The 11,259-nt window shown below is 38.8% G+C and overlaps 1 pseudogene; it reads left to right on the forward strand.

Moving 5' to 3' along the window:
* LOC101677122 overlaps window positions 1–10,657 on the forward strand; it is a 40,436-nt pseudogene extending 29,779 nt beyond the window's left edge.
* Window positions 10,658–11,259: the final 602 nt, after the last annotated feature.

Raw genomic sequence — 11,259 nt, forward strand, 5'->3', positions numbered from 1 at the left:
AAACAAAAGCAAAGATGAACTTTTGGGACTTCATCAAGATCGAAAGCTTCTGCACAACAAAGGAAACAGTCAAGAAAACAAAGAGGCAACCCACGGAATGGGAGAAGATATTTGCTAATGACAGTACAGACAAAAGGTTGATATCCAGGATCTATAAAGAGCTTCTCAAACTCAACACACACAAAGCAGACAATCATATCAAACAATGGGCAGAAGATATGGACAGACACTTCTCCAATGAAGACATACAAATAGTTATCAGACACATGAAAAAATGTTCATCATCACTAGCCAGCAGGGAGATTCAAATTAAAACTACATTGAGATATCACCTTACACCAGTTAGAATGGCCAAAATTAGCAAGACAGGAAACAACATGTGTTGGAGGGAATGTGGAGAGAGGGGAACCCTCCTACACTGTTGGTGGGAATGCAAGTTGGTGCAGCCTCTTTGGAGAACAGTGTGGAGATTCCTCAAAAAATTAAAAATAGAGCTTCCCTATGACCCTGCCATTGCACTCCTGGTTATTCACCCCAAAGATACAGATGTAGTGAAAAGAAGGGCCATGTGTACCCCAATGTTTATAGCAGCAATGGCCACGGTCGCCAAACTATGGAAAGAACCAAGATGCCCTTCAATGGATAAGGAAGATGTGGTCCATATACACTATGGAGTATTATGTTAGATACATTTTAAGTATTCGGTGTTTGCTGATGTGATTAAAAATGGCATTTTTATTTCATTTTGGAAAGTTTGCTTATTTATAAAAATACAAAAATTTAATTTTTATATATTGATACTATTAGTGCCAAACTTTCTAAATAACTTACTAATCTAATAATTTATCTATAGCTTCTTTTGACTTCTTATATAAAAAATCACATTATCTTGAGAAATGGCAGTTTTTGTTGCTTACAGCACTTACACCTTTTATTTCTTTTTCTTGCCTATTGCACTGGCTAGTATCTCTGATATAATGTTGAAGCTGTAACAGCAGACATCCATGTCTCATTCCCAGTCTAAGAGAAAAAGTTCTGAACATTTCATCATTAAGTTTGATTGCTGTAGATTTTGAGGACATTCATATCAGAGTGAGAAAATTCCCTATCTTTAGTTTTCTGACAGAAGTGAAAGGGTGATATACTTTATCAAATAATTTTTCTGCAACTATTGATACTATCTTATTATTTTTTCCTTTATTCTGATTGATTTTTCAGATGTTAAACCAATTTCTTTACAAATTCAACTTAGTAATATTGAATTATAATTTTTATATTACTGGATTAGATTTGTTAACATTTTGCTTTAGGGATTTTACATCTAGGATCATTAGAGAGACTGGCCTGTAATATTCCTTTTTTAAAAAAATTTATTTATTTGCCAGAAAGAGGGAGAGAGTGGGCATAAGGTAGGGGGACAGAGACAGAGGGAGAGGGAGAGGTAGACTCCCCACTGAGCAGGGAGCCCAATGAGGGGCTCAATCCCAGAACCCTAGGATCATGACCTGACCCAAAGGCAGACGTTTAACTGATGGAACCACCCAGGCACCACTGTAATATTCCTTTCTTATAATGATTTTGTCAGTTTTGGCGAAGTTATTTTGGCCTCATAAGACAAGCTGGGAAGTGTTCCTTATTTTCAGTCTCCAGAAGAGTTTGGTAATACTGGTATCACTACTTCTTTAAAAGTTTTGAATATTCACTGGTAAAGCCATTGAGCCTGGAGTTTTCCTTGTGAGAAGACACTTAATTTAAACCAATGATGACAAGATATAAAATTTTTGTCTCTTGTTATCATCTTTGTTTTAATCTTGTTTGGGGCACCTGGCCTACTCAGTCAGAGGAGTATGCACCTTTTGATCTCAGGATCATGAATTCGAGTCCTTTGTTGGGTGTAGAGATTACTTAAATAAGTAAAAACTTTTTAAAAGTCTAGTTTTTCCGATATAAGTATTGCTACTCCAGCTTTTTTTGACATCCAATTTTCTTTCTTTTTTGCCAAAGATTTTATTTATTTATTTGACAGACAGAGATCACAAGTAGGCAGAGAGGCAGGCAGAAAGATAGAGGGGGAATCAGGCTCCCTGATGAGCAGAAAGCCCAATGAGGGCTTGATCCCAGGATGCTTGGATCATGACCTGAGCTGAAGGCGGAGGCTTTAACCCACTGAGCCACCCAGGCACCCTGACATCCATTTTCTTGATAAATGTTTCCCTACCTCCTCATTTTCAATCTGCAGGTGTCTTTAGGTCTAAAATGAGTCTCTTGCAAAGAAGGTCACTATATCATATTAAAAAGGACAATCCAGCAAGAACATACAATTGTAAATATTTATGCACCCAACATGGGAGCACCCAAATATATTTAAAAAGTTATAACAAATATTAAGGAACTCATTGATAATAATACAATGTTAGGGGATATTAACCCCCACTTACACCAAATGGATATATCACCTAAACAGAAAATATGCACAGAACAATGTTTTTGAATGATATATGGGGCCAAATGGACTTAACAGGTATATTCAATACATTCCATCCTAAAACAGAAGAATATACATTCTTTTCAACTGCACTTGGGACATTCTCCAGAATAGATCATGTATAGGTTACAAATCAGACCTCAACAATACAGAAAGATTGAAATCATACCATGCACCTTTTTTGACCACAATGTTATGAAACTTGAAATCAGCCACAAGAAAACACTTGGAAAGACCACAAATAGATGGATGTTAAACAACATGCTACTAAAGAATGTATGGGTCAACCAAGAAATCAAAGAAGAAATTAAAAGTATATATGGAAACAAACGAAAATGAAAACCTTTGGGATGTAGCAAAAGGTGTCCTGAGAAGGAAGTATATAGCAATACAGGCCTACCTCAAGAAGCAGGAAATACCTCAAATAAACAACCTAACCTTACAGCTAAAGGAACTAAAAAGGACAACAAACAAAGCCTTAAGCTAGCAGAAGGAAGGAAATAATAAAGATCAGGGCAGAAATAAATGACAAACTAAAAAAAAAAAATAAAAAAAATAAAACAACAATAGAACAGATCAATCTGGTTCTTTGAAAAGATTAATAAAATTTATCAATAAAATTGATAAACCTCTAACCAGACTTTCAAAAAGAAAAATGACCCAAATAAATAAAATCACAAATCAGAGAAATGCAATTATAAGAGAAGATTATGAAAAATTATACACCAAAACAAATTGCTCAATCAGGAAGAAATGGATAAATTTCTGGAAACATGTAAACCACCAAAACAGAAACATGAAGAAATAGAAAACTTGAACAGACTGATAACCAACAAAGAGATTGAATCAGTAATCAAAAACTTCCAACAAATAAAAGTCCAGGGCCAGATGGCTTCACAGGTGAATTCTACCAAATAAAAAAATAGGAAAGGAAGGGTAACTTCCAAATTCATTTTATGAGGTCAGCATTACTCTGTTACAAAAACTAGTTAAATACTCCACTAAAAAAGAGAACTACAGACCAATATGTCTGAGGAACTTGTATGTAAAAATTCTCTATTAAATACTATCAAACTGAATCCAACAAGACATTTTAAAAAATCATTCACCACAATCAACTGGGATTTTTTTAATTAATTTATTTATTTTCAGAAAAACAGTATTCATTATTTTTTCACCACACACAGTGCTCCATGCAATCCGTGCCCTCTATAATACCCACCACTTGGTACCCCAACCTTCCACCCCCCCCGACACTTCAAACCCCTCAGATTGTTTTTCAGAGTCCATAGTCTCTCATGATTCACCTCCCCTTCCAATTTACCCCAACTCCCTTCTCCTCTCTAACACCCCTTGTCCTCCATGCTATTTGTTATGCTCCACAAATAAGTGAAACCATATGATAATTGACTCTCTCTGCTTGACTTATTTCACTCAGCATAATCTCTTCCAGTCCCGTCCATGTTGCTACAAAAGTTGGGTATTCGTCCTTTCTGATGGAGGCATAATACTCCATAGTGTATATGGACCACATCTTCCTTATCCATTCGTCCGTTGAAGGGCATCTTGGTTCTTTCCATAGTTTTTTCCTGGGTTGCAAGTGTGGCTCAATATTTGCAAATCAATTGACATGATAGACCACATTAATATAAGAAAGGATAAGAACCATATGATTATTTCAATAGATGCAGAAAAACATTTGACATAGTACAACATTCTTTCACGATAAAAATCCTGAACAAAATAGGTTTAGAGGAACATACCTCAACATAATAAAGGCCATATTTGAAAAACCCACAGCTAATACCATTCTCAATGGGGGAAAACTAAGAGCTTTTTCTCTACAGTCAGGAAAAAGACAGGGATGTACACTCTCACCACTGTTGTTTAACATAATACTGGAGGTCCTAGTCACAGCAATCAAACCAAAAAAAAAAAAAAAAAAAGGAAAGAAAGAAAAGGTATCCAAATTGACAAGGAAGAAGTCAAACTTTTACTATTTGCAGATGATGTGATACTCTATACAGAAAACCTGAAAGGCCACCAAAAAACTGCTAGAACCAATAAACTAATTCAGTGAATTTGCAGAATACAAAATCAACATAAAAAGTCTGTTGCATTTCTGTACACCAATAATGAAGCAGTAGAAAGAGAAAATGAGGAATCTATCCCATTTACAATGGTATCAAAATCCATAAGATACCTAGGAATAAACCTAACCAAAGAGGTGAAAGTTCTCTACTCTGAAAACTATGAAACACTGACGAAAGCGTGCCTGGGTAGCTCATCCATTAAGCATCTGCCTTTGGCTCAGGTCATGATCCTGGGGTCCTGAGATCAAGACCTGCATCATGCTTCCTGCTCAGCAAAGAGCCTGCATCTCCCTTTCCCTCTGCCTGCTGCTCCCCCGATTGTTATCTCTCCCTCTCACTGACAAATACATAAAATCTTTTTTAAATTGTTTAAAAGAAAAACACTGATGAAAGAAATTGAAGGTGACACAGGAAATGGAAAATTATTCCATGCTCATGGGTTGGAAGAACAGATATTGTTAGAATGTCTATACTACCCAAAGTAATCTAAACATTTAATGCAATTCCTATCAAAATACTGAAGGATTTTTCACAGAACTAGAACAAAAAGTCCTAAAAATTATATGGAACCACCAAAAACCCCATTAACCAAAGCAATCTTGAAAAAGAAAAGCATGGCTGGAGACATCACAATTCTGGACTCCAAATTATATTACAAAGCTGAAGTGATAAAATAGTATGATACTGGCACAAAAATAGACACATTGATCAGTGCAACAGAATAGAAATGAACCCACAACTATATGGTCGATTAATCTTAGACAAAGCAGGAAAGAATATCCAGTGGGAAAAGATCTTCAACAAATGGTGTTGGGAAAACTGGACAACTAAATGCAAAATAATGAAACTGGATCACTTTCTTACACCATACACAAAATAAATTCAAAATGAATCACACCTAAATGTGAGACCTGAAACCATAAGAATCCTAGAGAAGAACACAGGCAGTAACTTCTTTGCAACCCCTCGAGATTTTATAGTTGTTTATCAAACAGTTGCATAGATTTCATGTACTTCTTTTTGAACATCCCATAAATCATATTAAATATAACCACAAAATCCAAAAGATAAAAAATAAAATAAAGGCTGCTCCATAAGGCTAAATCCTGGAGTAAAGACTGTACTAACAAAAGCACTGCCATCTTAATAGACATGTAGCATCAGAAGTGAATCATTATTGTTGTTAGCCACTGAAATTTGGGGTCACTTGTTATCATAGCATAACTTGGCCTAGGCTGACTGCTACATTCAACTTCCCCTTCTGTAGGTCCATTAGCCTCTCTTCAATTCTGAGCTGCCTCCACTCCTCCTTCACCCAATATGGAGCTTACTGTTAACAGGTAATTTTTGTGAGGCCATTTCCATATGTGGGGCTCATAAAGTATCCCTAAGCCTCTTTTCCTAGTCCAGAATATCCTGGGCACCCAGTCTTCTGGGGGTCAAGGCAAAGCCTTCACTGAGTCCACCAGTGTTCACCAATCAACCATAGTCTTTATTTCTCTTGTGGGCTTCTGAATATAGTAGGTAACAGAAAAAAAGTTACCCAATAGAGGTAACAGAAAAAAAGGTATGCTGGTGGGCTGAGAAGTGAATAACGAGGAGACTACAGTGTAAAGTGTACTCCTACCCCCCCAAAAAGAAAAATTGGCAATAAAGAGAAAAAAAAATAAAGAAGTTCTTGGGAACTCCACCAGTCTGATGTCTTATATGCGTTCTTATATATTCCAGTTACCTTCTCTTTCATTCCCTGATACAGAGGAGTAAAATCTAGTTTGTAGAGGTAAGCCAAAGTTTTCATTTCATCTTTTCTTCTGACTATACTCACTACTTGTTTCCTTAGCAGAGTAGGTCCTTTACTGCTACAGCACTGGCCCTAAGGAAGCTGACTCCCTCTGGAGGAGTAAGGGATATTAATTCTGCCCACTATGTTTTCAAATGGGAATGACTTTAGCAATAACAGTGCTAAAGCCCCATAGAGAGCAATACAATAAAATTAGAGAAAGGAACATTTTCTCAATGAAGTAGGAGGCAAGACCCTAAGCTGAAAGCTGGAGAAGCAAGGGTTGAGAAAGGAGTGTCTTTATAGGAGTAATGAACTTTTAAATTGTATAGACCTGGTTATTTGTGTTGTGCACATTTTCACATTCAAAATCCAAAAGCTGTCGGAGAAAAGACAAATCCTTTACAGAGCCTCCTGATCCCCTGCTTCTTAGTTAGTAAAGCAATTTGTGACCAGAAACTTTCTGCACTTCTATACTTTCGGCCAGACTTCTTTTGGTAATAGCCATGTTAGTAGCCACTTTGTCCTATGATTGGTGACACCTTTGGCTCTGGTTACTGTTCCCTTCCCCATGAGCAGTGAACAATTCCTGACTCTCCAGAAGCTCTTCTCATTACCTTCCCAAGGCCTGCCTGGCACAAGATCCCAGAGATTTAATGAAAGAAGAAATACAGGGTGCCTGGGTGGCTCAGTGGGTTAGGTCTCTGCCTTTGGCTCAGGTCATGATCTCAGGGTTCTGGGATCGAGACCCGCATCAGGCTCTCTGCTCAGTGGAGAGCCTGCGTCCCCCCACCACCCCTGCCTGCCTATTTGCCTAACTGTGATCTCTCTCTATATGACAAATAAATAAATAAAAGAAAGAAGAAATACAACTCACACAAACTGGCCAGGAGCTCCTCTGAGTACTCAGAGAAAAAAGAAGAGAAAAATCCAAGTCTTAAGAGTCACCTCCAGAAAGACCTGCACCAGAATACTTTGACTTTTAACCACACCTGTCTGTATCTGTCTCTGCTCATATTATTGGCTGGAAAACAAAGTCTACTTTTCATGGGACCTGGCTTGAGGTCTCTCATCTCAAGCTGTTGGAACCACATCTCCTTCCAGCAACAGTGTCCTGTGGCAAGGCAGCCTGGCTGGAAAACCAGATGTTACATCGGACCAAAAGCAGTCCTGCTCAGTAAGGTTGGTGAAAGCCTTAGAGGCACGTTGGTATATGTATCTGGGGAAGATCTAGTAGACAGATCTAGTAGGGGCCCAACCCCCTCTAGTTTACACAGGACCTAGATTAGGGTAGTATCCTTCTCAAAATAAGACATAGCTACTTCTCATTAGAGCTGAGCTGTAAGTTTAAGTCTTCTGCCCTTTTGTCCATGTGGGGTCTTTCTGTTCTCTTTCTTTATGTATCAGGTTCTGGACACACACACACACACACACACACACACAACATTAGGCTTTTATTTTAAATGGGAATGTGTTACTGGCTACAAAGCCAGATGAAGAGTAGGAAAGTTTCCCCAGGGGATTAAAAATGAAAAAGGTGAAGAATAGAGAGTGAGAGATTCCTAGTGCTTCTGGCAATGGAATCCCTAGTTCACTGTGTTTTAGACAGCTTTTTGTAATAGAACCCTTTGCTTCAGTGAAATCCTACTACCAAATCAAGTATGATAAATAAATGAAAGGAGAAATGAGGCAATTGAGACAGATGCAAGGGCCTAAAGATGCCTCTAATTCCTTACCACCACAACACTTAGAGTGGCCCCTCAGGCATTACAATGGAATATATAGAGTTCCATTCAACAGACTTTGAAAACACAGCCCTGGTAGTGTTCTGGGATCCAAGGTATGAGGGATTTCAAGGGGGTACCGTTTCAGTCCATTTACCCAAGCAAAACCAAACTACCGAGATGCCCAGCAGTGACGGGGAAGAGACCGCAAAACAATTTGCTCTTTAGGAGTTCAGCTTCCTTTGCCCTAGGTCTTCTCTCTCACTTCAATCCAGTTTTCTCTCTGCCATCCTCCCTGGAGATAACAAAGTTAGGCTGGGAGTTTCCTGAAATTCTCCAAGTCATTTCTTTACAAAAAGAGAAATATGCAGTGGAAAAATAATTTTACAACATTAGAAAAACATCTTAAAAGAAAAAAGGCCATAGGGAATAACATGGAGGATATTAGGAGAAGGAAAGGAAAAGTGAATTGCGGGAACTCGGAGGGGGAGATGAACCATGACAGACTGTGGACTCTGAGAAACAAACTGAGGGTTTTGGAAGGGAAGGAGGTGGGGGGATGGGTGATCCTGGGTGGTTGGTATTAAGGAGGGCACATATTGCATGGAGCACTGGGTGTGGTGCATAAACAATGAATCTTGGAACTATGGTAAAATAAAATTAAATTTTAAAAAAGAAGAGAAAAAAGGCCATAAGCATACTACCCAATAAGGACATCTTTACTATTTCTCAGTACTCTGTATCAATCTTTAATCTTACAAACAAAAGTTTGATTTTTGCACATCATGTTATAAGCTATATGGTTTACAAAAGTATTTGTTTCATTTACTCAATATCACAGATGAATACAGTAAGACTTCAAGAAACAGTAATTTTTAACCTGATGATGCTATTAGATGTTAGAGCTGAGACTCAAACTAAGATTACTACTTTAAGACTAGTTCTTTTTCCACTTCAACAGCAGCTGTCATACAACTGTAGAGACCACTGTCTAAGTACTAGAGCCAAGAAATATTGAAATATATTTTAGGTGAACTCCCTACTTGAAAATTTTCTTATGACCCCAGAATCACACAAAACTCAACTTGTAACATTCAATTCAAAACACCAAGTGTAGTGCATTGGGAGAATACCACACTAGTCGAAATATCTGGTCTAGTACCAACCCAACATCATTTTGTTATGAGACCTTAGGCAATGCGTTCTGCCCATGTGTAAAATAAAGGCTGTAAAGTCCACTATGACACCACCCTCCCTTACTGTGAGTCTATGACCTTACTATTCTGAAGAGGAATCACTTGTCCATGGACCTCCTAGTCTTTAACCATAAAAGGTTTTCCAGGCTTAACCACTGGGGCTCTTTTCCCTTTTGATTCCAGGACATACCTGACTTACACATGCATGGTATTTTTATTAAAAGAGTGATGAAGGTATAGAGATCATGACAAAACAGTGCTACTAGTTCGAAAAGAAGGGCAAGTGAAGAAATTGTATTTGAGAAGATACTTCCTTATCCTGAGTTTCCCGCTTTGGTCCATAGGTGAGGAGGTATATTGTCTGTGAGTAGAAAACTCCTGTTCACTGAGAAAGACTCAGATCAATATCTTCCCAGTAGAAAAATCATTCATTTCTTTAAAGGGACTGAATCTCTAAGCAACCTTGAAAAATGTCATTATAATTACTGAGTTTGTCCTTCTGGGATTATCTATTGACCCCCCAGATCCAGACCATGCTCTTTGTGCTGTTCCTGGGGATTTACTTTCTTGACTTTGCTGGGGAATCTGGTGATGATCCTGGAGATCATGGTTGATTCTTGCCTCCACACACTCATGAACTTCTCCCTCAGACACCTATCCTTCCTGGATCTCAGTTTCTCCTCAGCCACTGGGCCCAAAATGCTGCAGAACTTCCTATCTCAGAAGAAAAGAATCTTGGAAAAGAAAAGAACTTCTTTTTCACTCTCTCTGGGGGAACAGAATTTTATCTGCCTTCTGCCATGGCCTACGATGCCATCTGCCACCCTCTGGTCTATACCATGGTCATAAACAGACCTCTCTGTATGGTGATTGTGAGCATAGCTTGGACAGTGGGATTTCTGATTTCCTTGATGAATAGTCTCTTCATCCATAAGTTATGTTTCTGTGAGTCCAACATCATCCCCCATTTTAGCTGTGAGCTACCTCCACTCTTTCCTCTGTCTTGTACTGATCCCATTGTCAATCAGATTCTTCTAGCAGTGTCATGTGTATTTCTAGGACTGATGACATTTCCTCTGATCCTCTTCTCTTACTCCAGAATCATTTCTGCCATTTTGAACATCCGCTCCTCTAATGGCCGAGCCAAAGCCTTCTCTACCCATTCCTCCCACCTCACTGTGGTGCTCTTGTTCTATGCGACAGCTCTATTCAGGCACATCAGTCCCACCTCAGGCTCAGTATTGGACTGAGTGATCTCCATCCAGTACAGTGTGATCACATCCTTGCTGAACCCCCCCCCCATCTACAGCCTCAAGAACCAGGAGTGGAAGGCAGCTCTGCAGAGGATACTGAAGCAACAAAAGAGTGCCTTAGGGTAGAAAAAAAGCTGTGTGATTCTGCTCAGGAAATAGAAGAAAATTATCTCTAAAGCAGATAGATTTTGATAGGCCTAGAGCACTTAGAGAAATTGCATTTCAGTTAAATTCAAGTATTTGCCTGGACTTCAAAGCAAATAAAGGATCACAAAAATGGAAGCTGGGGGAAAAGAGTTTGATGCACAGGCTCCTACTTATCAGCTCTTTGAAAAATATTCTGAGAGGGATCTTGGTTTCATCTGAGAAGATAGCAAGTGAAGTGTATTTGGAGCAGAGCAGGTGTCTGGCCAAAATGATTATTCTGGGTGTGTCTTTGAGGGTATTTCTAGAAGAATTTGAATCAATGGTGTGAGTAAAGAAGAGTGCCCTCACCAATGTGGGTGGTTATCATCCAATCTGGTGAGGGCCCAAATACAACAAAACTGCATTGGCAGGGTGAATTTGCATTCTCTGCTTGACATCCATCTCCTGCCCTCAGACATTGGTGCTCCTGTTCTTGGGCCTTCAGACTTAGATTGGAACTTACACCACTGGCTCCTCTGGTTCTTAGGCTTTTAGGTTTGGACTAGAATTACATTACTGGATTTTCTGGGTGCCCAGCTTGC

The sequence above is a fragment of the Mustela putorius genome, unplaced genomic scaffold (assembly GCF_011764305.1).
Source record: "Mustela putorius furo isolate JIRA1106 unplaced genomic scaffold, ASM1176430v1.1 tig00537227_pilon_pilon_pilon, whole genome shotgun sequence".
In the NCBI taxonomy this organism is placed as follows: Eukaryota; Metazoa; Chordata; class Mammalia; order Carnivora; family Mustelidae; genus Mustela; species Mustela putorius.